This window comes from Vespa mandarinia, chromosome 8, assembly GCF_050613455.1.
Source record: "Vespa mandarinia isolate Hongniang chromosome 8, ASM5061345v1, whole genome shotgun sequence".
Classification (NCBI taxonomy): domain Eukaryota; kingdom Metazoa; phylum Arthropoda; class Insecta; order Hymenoptera; family Vespidae; genus Vespa; species Vespa mandarinia.
The window spans coordinates 7,880,871-7,890,563 of NC_140817.1; the positions used below are offsets into that span (position 1 = coordinate 7,880,871).

At 28.6% G+C, this 9,693-nt stretch overlaps 2 long non-coding RNA genes across 2 annotated transcripts; one reads left to right on the forward strand and one right to left on the reverse strand.

Annotated features, from left to right (window-relative positions):
- Window positions 1-5,439: 5,439 nt before the first annotated feature.
- On the reverse strand, window positions 5,440-6,289 carry LOC146872852 (uncharacterized). Its single transcript, XR_014982393.1, has 3 exons — window positions 5,994-6,289; window positions 5,564-5,803; window positions 5,440-5,488 (listed from the first exon to the last, which is right to left on the reverse strand). It is a non-coding gene; the product is annotated as an uncharacterized LOC146872852 (long non-coding RNA).
- Window positions 6,290-6,543: 254 nt separating this feature from the next.
- LOC118451053 (uncharacterized) lies at window positions 6,544-9,693 on the forward strand. Its single transcript, XR_004841017.2, has 4 exons — window positions 6,544-6,684; window positions 7,206-7,248; window positions 8,690-9,409; window positions 9,507-9,693. It is a non-coding gene; the product is annotated as an uncharacterized LOC118451053 (long non-coding RNA).

A 9,693-nucleotide genomic window follows, 5' to 3' on the forward strand; every position in this document is an offset into this window, starting at 1 on the left:
TGTGGATTTTTTTTCTTCATATAGATATATCGAAGCAATTCCGGAAAGTGACCTCCACAAATTAATTTTCACATGAACTTCAATTTCATTATTTTTCTTCTTAAACTTTCTCATATAAAACACTATACGATCTGAACTACTTTTACCACAGTTGTCTACATTATATTCCAATAGAATTAATTACTGTAATTTTCCAGACTATATTTAGCATCGTTCATTATATCGTCTCCATATGCAAACGACATTTTCATTCTTCTTATGGTAGGTGTGTTCTAACGAAATTTTGTCAATATTTTACGTGGCACTTAACGTGTTAATAAAAAAGAAAGCATAAAAATTATAATAATTATTAATAGCTGTAGCAAATTTTAACTCTTGAGTTTTTTCTATTTAAGCATAACTTCGACTAATCAGAACTCTAATTCTCTAGTACTTAAGTATACTAATTACTAGAAATATGTAATAAATTATATGGAAAAACAATAAAGTTACTCGAAGTTACAAAAAGTTTATTTGTGAATCACTCTTTTTAATTTCGTACATTAATCATTAATTCGAAACCTTACCTAAGAGAATCCAAATGATATACACTTTAACAATACTCTTCGTAACGCACAATGAATAATTTTTTTTAATGAATATAATTTATCGATATTATTCACCGAATTTAAACCAATTGACGATCTTAGAAGGAATGATGATTACTATCATAAATTCATGTCTATCTGGAATAATGCATAAAATTTCCATATCCAATTTGTGGCATAGCGAATTTAATCGGGTATGTTGACAGACATCGTTTTATGAGAAAAGCTATATAAACTATTATTAACGAAATTAACAATTTTAATTAATTATTAGGCAAATAATAAAAATAATATTATACTAGTATAAAAATTTTACTTATTTAATACATGTTTTTATTACGCGATAGTTTAATAGATAAATAACAGATTTTAAACTGGCTATTGTTTTCGTAGAGCGAGTATTCTCGAGCATATTTAATTATTATAACAACAATTTCGATATTCAAAATATTGGAATAGACAGAAACATTAAAAGAATTCCAGACATCTCTTAAGAATGTAACGATACTACTTTAGCTAGTTCAGGAAAATAAATCGCCAATTACTGCCAATTATCATAAATTTCTATTACCATCGATATAAATTCCAAGGGAAGAGTAAAAATATTTCGATACAAAGAATGTCAAATTCATTGCTGTAACTATAAAGAATTTTGTAATATCGTCGATATAAAAGATGACAAACTACTTACGGATTGTAATTATAGATTCCTAATAGATTATTCAGCATCATTTTGAATATTACTTAACAAATCATTTCGGTTATAAACCATTCTAATATGACGAATGTTTTTATTTTCACGTAAACAATACAATGTTAAATAGCCATTCAAAATTTCACTAAATATTCAACAGTATAAATTAGCTCACTTATTATAGATTGCAATATTATCACTCAAATTACATTTAAGAAAATATACTCACTTAACGTTGATGATATCGAATGTCCAGGATTCAACAAATCTATTGCTGATCACAGTATTGCACAAAACGTGGATCAAGAAAAAGATCGGCAGTGGAGAATAATCAAGAAGAAATTAGAACTTCGAACGTCGAATCGATAAACGCAATGCAGAAAACAACGATTCCTTCTCGATGATTCTCTTCGAAGAATCTTATTATCGTTTTAATAACGGTTATCCACCCTTCATCTATTAATATGGCGCTTGTCATGGTTAATATTGCAGTCAATTGATTAACGGTTTAAATATTATAGAAGATAGTATGCAATACTCCTATCTGTACTGATTTTCCATATAGAACATTTCCCAATAGAAATTCGTTGGTTCTGTTGAATCTAAGTAATTGCTGGTTCTCACCATCCTTAGGAAGGACAGAATGATTATTCGACCGAAAAAAATTCTCCTCCTCCAATGAGAATAAATTGTACTAGCTGAAGAATAGGCATAGCATATAAATTTGATCGTTGATAAATTTTCTTAGAAGATACATTCGATGAAGAAATTTCATCAAAATTTTCTAAATGAATTTTCTAAAGTCGAGTAAAATGCCCTCCGTATTTTGGTATACCGCTTGGAAGTTCATCGTTTGGAGAATCAGTAGATCTTCAATCGGAGGATCATTTAAAAAACTAATTTAAAGATCGTCCTCAATATCAATGTCCATCATATTTCAGGTGATCGTTTCCGAAATTTGCAAATAAGTCAAATAGTGATACATTATTTTGTTCATATTGTAATATAAGGTTTGGCAATGTTATATAAATACATTTCTAATGAATGTAAATATAAATCCATCGATAGTGTGTATTCCTTTTAAACATATAGATAAATCAAAGTATTTTCTTAAAATAATTCCCACAAATTATTATTACACGTACTATTATATTCGTTTAAATAGTATACTGTATATATTGAATTATAAAATTATGATAATGAAAAAGAAAAAATAAATTTTTATAAAGAAATAATTTTTCCGTGTTTTTTAACATTATAATTGATATGCCTCTCAAATTCGTGCAAATAACTTGGCGGTTATTCTGTCTAGTCACAAGAGATTTCAATTGATATGTAGAATGATAGTTAATAGAATAGGAGCTATCATAAAGACAATATGTATTATTATTAATCGTTTGAAATAAATTTAAATGTTAAAGTTGTAAAAACTGGCGTACAAAATTAAGACTTTTTATATGTTCTGACAAGAAATTATTATTTATTTTATTTATTTTTTTTTTACTTTTCACCGAACTAGGGAGTATTTTTTTTATCTATATAACTTAATGTGCTTGAGCTTTTAATATTTTGTACTAATACCGTCTCTCTCACCAAGCATTTTACTGCGATATTATGCTAATGATATTATTTATCATGACGATATTATGTTATGTCTATGGATTGCTTGAATAGTTTCCAAATTAATAATTTTCTGTACTGTTTAATTTTCATGTTCTTTTCTGTCAGAAATACATCAATTTCCAGGAAAATGTATTTGCAGCTATAATTCTTAGGATTAGCAACTATAATTCGTAGTAGTATTAATAGCAGGTATATGGAATTTCGAAGAAACTTTTGTTTTTTGAATTGTTAAATTTCCTATAAATACGTTTTCCTTTGATTAATCACGATTACGTTAAGACAAGATTTAAGAGTTTTCACTGTTGAAATGTTTTATGGTATCAAGATCAAGTCACCCAACAACCATATTTCTGTACTCCTAGTTCATCGGAAACTTTCGTTAATCAACTGTAGAAACACATCGAGTTATTAAAACGCGATTGCGATATCAAAGAAAATTGCAAATATGTTTTTGCGTTTACATTTACGTGAAAAAACATTTTTGTATTACGATGCGATGAATTACATGTGACGTATTACACGCTATTGACAATATGACATCTTGTAGAAAGTTATTAAGAGACAATGGAAATAATTAGTTATTTATTAATGCGAAAAAAAGAAATGACTTTCTCTCGATTTACCATAGCTAGTATTCTCGTCTTTTCACCATCGTTTTCTTTAATCCCAGGAGTCTCTTTAATACCAGTGGTTATTTGTACGGACAAATATATAAGAAAAAATGAATCCCCACAAAGATTTTTAGGATTAAAAGATGATTTATAACTCTTATTGTAATAATTCTGCTAAAAATTTTTTAACTCTAGAGAATATTTGTTAATTTTATTCTTTTGATATTTGCTATTATTTCTATTTGGATTTTTTCTCGTGTGAATGTAAATCATTCGAACCAAGTTATATTAAAATATATATTAAATCATTATTATGAAATATTTTATATGAAATTCTTTAACATATATTTTAATAATATTCTTTCTTACATAGCAAAGGTCATGAAAAAAATTCATCGAACGAAACTTATTTTAAGGATGGCTAGAAAACGAAACCTTAAAGTAATAAAAGTTAATGGAGAAAATATACAGAAGAAAGGAAAGGTCTATTGTTAAGTATTTATGAAGTAATACAATTCGTTTTTAACCTCTTTTTTCTTACTCAGAGTGGAAACAATTCGTGAAAAGTTTGCAGATAATGTGAAAGATGGGATAAGAAATGATTAAAAATGAATATGAACGAGCTTATAAATTCTTAAAGATTGTTAGGGCTAAAAATGGAGTCTAAATATGTTAGAAAATGAAGCCAGGAATTTGTAAAGTAAATTCAATTTGTAAAAAAATTTTTTTGAAAAAGAAATTTTCAAAAAAAATTTTTTATTATATTTTAGAAATTAATTTGTGAAATTTCAATCTTCAAAACATAAAGTAAAGAGAAGAGAAGCCGTAAGAGGAAAGATCAGTAAAGACCTGCGTATTTCAAATGCAGAAGCCTGAACTATTGTTGTGCTTATTAAAGGAATATTTCATGACCTTTGGTTGTTCCGCTATTGTATATGTATTTTCGTGTCAAGGAAGAAGGAAAAGAAGGAGAACAAAAGAAAGAGAGAAAGAAAGATTTTAACAATAGATCCTTCGATCAAAAATTTCTATATCACGAAGATTTTTACTTTTTAAGAGTAGCATGCATTACGAAGAAACTGTGTGTACTTCCTACTCTTTTCCATTTTTTTGTTTCCATCTTTCTTTTCAAACCTTAGCACAAAAAGTGTGCCGATCAAGTCGACCGAATGAATTCATTCAAAAGAATTCAAAATTCTACTAAATTTATTTCTAATATTTCGTTCCGGTTTCAAATTATTTATGTATGGAAATCAAAGGAACGTTTAGAATAACAAAGTACGAGTACGTTATTCGCGAAATGAACTTTGACTTTGTTTTTGATCGTGTGTGTTTATAATCTATTTGAAATAAGATGAGTTTACGACCATGTTTACTAAAGCTCTTTGTTATTTAATTTCTGTTAGGAAACGTGGACATATATATATGTGAGATATTTATATATATATATATATCCTTTGTACGAGGACATTAGATGATAACGATCATTCCTATAAAAAAAGTTTTCTAGTTGGATATATTCGAATTAATCCGTCTTTCAACGAATTCGTCTATTATATTTTTTTTACTTATCTAAAATTTGACCAATCTCAAAATCATCTTGCTTGTTTTTATATGTATTTTATAAGAATTTAATAAGAATTTTTTTCTTATTATACGCATAAGCTAGTCCTATATTTTCAATTCGTTGCTTAGTTAAATACAACTAATTTATACGAATATCCGATGAGACAGCTTCCTTTGTGTATCTTTCTTTTCTTTCTTTTCGCCGCGTGCATTATTACGCGCGTATTTCTATTCTTTCATCCGAGTCATTGAAATATTAATTCGAGCACTTACGCATACTTTTACATCGTCACTTTGCAACGAATTCAGGATTGCTTTTCATTTCCATTCGTTGCTTCACTTGAATACATTAACTGGACCTATCAACGTCGTTCTTCTCGTTTTTTTTTCTTGTTATCCCTTTTAATCTGTGAAAAATAAAGAAATAGAAAGAAAAATAAACAATAGAAAGTTGGTTTGAAATGACTTAACTTAAGACTTACCAATGCGTTATATATTAGAGATGGTACTTTAAGATCTCAGATTATTCGCTGTTCTGTTCTTGGAGAAATTCGTACAATCTGTTTTTGGAGAATGACATTTCTCTTTTTTTTTTTTAAAGACTTATTCAAACATCATTTACATTATTTAATAATAATGTAAAATAAATGTCCGATTAGTCCGATCAAATTACCATCTACTATAGTTTGTGAATTACCGTAAACTTCTCATATTGAAAAGTTCTGAAAAAGAATATTTTACATATAATAGTATTGATCGTGATCGAAATGTATTGTAAACTCAAATAATATTTCAAACGGATCTATGCAAATACTATATTATTCTGAAATTATTAGCAAAATAATTTTTCATTAATATATTTATATACACGATGGATGTGGATTATTATGGATACATTTGGCGGTCACTTACTTTTATATTTGTGCGATTTTCAATTATATATATATAAAATTCAATTATATAATATAAATTGGATCTTTGCACTTCACTAACGACGATATTGATATTTAAGGATTTTCGGATTTTATCATTTTATCAAAATAATTAAATTAACGAGAATTTATCGTGAACGTGAATATTGGCTGAACAATATAACCCGAGAAAAGATTTGAATCATTAATGTCCGTTGGTTTTTAAGCATGTGTAGTCACTGAAAAGAGGTCCGTAATGGTCACGGTTATATTTACAATAGAACTACGATATTATACCGTTTTGTAGAACGATGAAGAGACAATATGGTGACAACGCCGTTCTATTATTTTCGTAGTAAGAGATTTCTTGGCGTATTTTGTAATTATTTGGTTATATGATATCTACCGTCGATAAAATCGATCTGAATGATACCGATCTGTCATTTAATTAACATTTTAACACACAGGTGGCGTTGTTGCCTTTCGGAAATATATAAGTCAGTTCCAATCGTAGCGAATGTTAAAACTTGATTACGATCGAAAGCAACGTTATTGTTTTGGCTTCTTAGGTATATATTATCATAAGTCCGACTTACTAGAAATATAGCGTTCTCTCCTGAAAAGTGGTAACAAACCATATCGTACACGACATAAAGAAGTAGCAATCTTCAAAGTTCAAACTGAGTCGACTGGTAAGGATATGTTTATGTTCGAGCTGTGATAGAAGTTCAGGTCATCTTTCATTGCTATGTTTGTAATAGAGCTGTAATAATACTATAGTTACAAAGTTGTTTAAGGGTTAGCAAAGGTGAACTAATTCTTTTTTATTTTTTTTATTTTTTAAATATACTCTATACTGGAATATAGTCCTTAAGATATATATATATAAAATGCTTCTCTATCCCATAAAAACTTAGCTAAAACTGTTACGGTTATTTGAATTTTTTTAAATTTACAAAGAAGATTCAATAAACGTTTCTTTTTTAATTATTCTAATTTATTATTTATAAATTTATCTGTATCCATTATCTTATTAAGATTATGTATATATCAACGATAAGAACGGCGATAATAGCAAAAGAAAAAATAATATTTGATTTTCGACGCTTTTTTTCTTATTATTGGTCATCGAGTAAGCTATATTCTGTTCGTTACTTAAATATAAATACTTCCATTATAAAACAATAGAATGTATTTCTATGCTTTTTTCCAGGCTCTCAACTGCTTTTATCGTTTATCATAGTTCTAATATAAACGTAAGTACTTTGTAAGAATACGTAAGAGAGAGAAAGAGAAAGAGAAAGAGAGAGAGAGAGAGAGAAAGAGAGAGAAAGAGAGAGAGAAAGAGAGAGAGAGAGAGAAAGTGAGAGAGAGTGATGAGAGAGGGTCGTAGATATATATTCTATGGTTTTATAATGGAAGTATTTATATTGAAACAGCGGGGCTTACTAGATAACCAATTCTAGTGAGAGTAACTTTTATTTTTCACTCTTATGTTTGTTTCTATCGTAGCTTTAACATAAAAATATCCTAAACCAATGAACCGTGAATGCAAACGCGACACGGTTCTCTGTAGATCATTTAAGATCTTAACACACCGGTGATCACCACACTGATTACGAGTCCAATATTTTATCTTGTTCTTTTTTTTTCTTCTTCATTTTTATTTATTTATTTATTTATTTTTATCATTTTCACATTTGCAATTTTATTTATCCCACTTTAGTATCAGACGAGTTTTTATCTAATTAATTTTCTTAATTAAACGATTATTAATTAATGTTTATCTAAATTATACATGACTATGTTCATGTTAATGTTTTTTAAAGCATTTTTATAGAGATCTAACGATCGTGCGGCATCCATTTCGGCAAAACATTTCTTGTTCGACACGGATGCAATAGAATATGTATATATGTGTGTATGTGCATCGTCAGTTAACTATAATCGAATTAGCAATTTATCGTGATACGACATTGTCACGGACATGTCTTTGTCAGATATCATCTCTCAAAAATGCGAAAGGGATTTAAGGCTAATTTTTTTTTTTTTATATCGTATGTTCGGTTACTAAATTGTGATCGGAATAAATTTTCAATTGATCTGCATATACAGGATGATTTTTTTGAATTAAAATTACGAACAACTTTCCTCTGTGAGATCGGATTATCCTGTCCACGAGATCAAGCCCTGATTTTTAAATATACTTTTATTGTAAATTCGTACGCTATTTTTATTGTAAATTTGATACGGGAGATCGTGCAGGAGCTTTATTTCATGACTACAAAAAAAGTGCGAGAAAAAATGGAACCGTTTTTATTATTTAAACGGTTAAAAATAAAAAATTATTAAATGTTGTTTTCAATGTTAAATGGTGAGAAAATCGAAAAATTGTAAAATAATTGTTTCTCGTCGAACTCGTGAAATAAAAATAAAATCAATATCAAACTTGTGCCAAAGTCGATCGAATACCGATCGCTGTTATTTATTAGCAATTATTTTTGTTAGAATGAGAAACAGTATGTTTTTGCGTCATCTTAAATATACTAAACAAAGTTTTTTTTTATAAAAAGTCGTTCTCCATTTCAAAGTATGCTCTCTCTCTCTCTCTCACTCTCTCTCTCTCTCTCTCTCTCTCTCTCTATATATATATATATATATATATATATATATATATATTTCATTTCTTTTCTACAGGTCTATCATGTTTGGAAATGTAAGAGTTCTTTAATTCGAAGGAGGAGTGACTTTCGATGGAGGAGGAATTTGCTACGTATTTGCTAAGAAAACTATTAGATAAAAATATTTTTAACAGAAAACATTTTATGAGTTAAAAAATGTTTTAACTCATAAAACGGGTTTAATTTCTCGCCTCGAAATGAAAGTGTAAACGACTAGCATTAAAACTTATATAGTTATCAGTCATAGGGTTCGTTGTTACCCCCTTTTCATGTCTTTTGAATGGAATTATTTTTACAGCGAGATTATTATATGGGAGTAACTATGTATTTACGTGTCGTGATTCGTCTTCGTTCTTTCCGTGACGTGTATGATAGAGAAAGATGCGCAGAAGGGATGCAAGTGAGGTAGAACGTAAGAGAGAGGGAGAGTTAGGTAGAAAGATAGATAGAAAGAGAGAGAGATAGAGGGAGAGAAAAGTTCTTTTTCGATAAATCTGTCGTTGACCTCATATTTTAGCTACCTGATGCTAACCACAGCATAGAAAGATCTATGAAAAACTATTGCAGTTCAGAATGTTACTCAAGTAACCGCTCAGGTGCAGAATGAAAAGTTTTCGGCTGCTGACAATACTTTAGCCCTTATATCGGATGAATGGGAGTAAATGCGAATATCAGAAATAGAGATTTATATTTTATAAATCATCATCCACTACTTCATGGATCAATTCTTGAATCCGTGAGTCTGTTCAATGTCTTTCATTCTCTTTATCTACATATTTTTCATATTCTACTTATTCTTTAATATACGTAAACGGATTGTTTTTATCTTTTAGCAAATATATCTCAGTGTGCTCCGTCATTCGGTGGGTTATTGTCACAAATTTGACTTCAACAACCCATGACAGATGATATATAATACCTAACATGAAAGATTGTTAGGTATAGTTTGTTGACAAAAAATTACGTTTTTAATCGTTTCAAATGAAACGTAAATGTTTGCAGCAACATTAACAGATTATA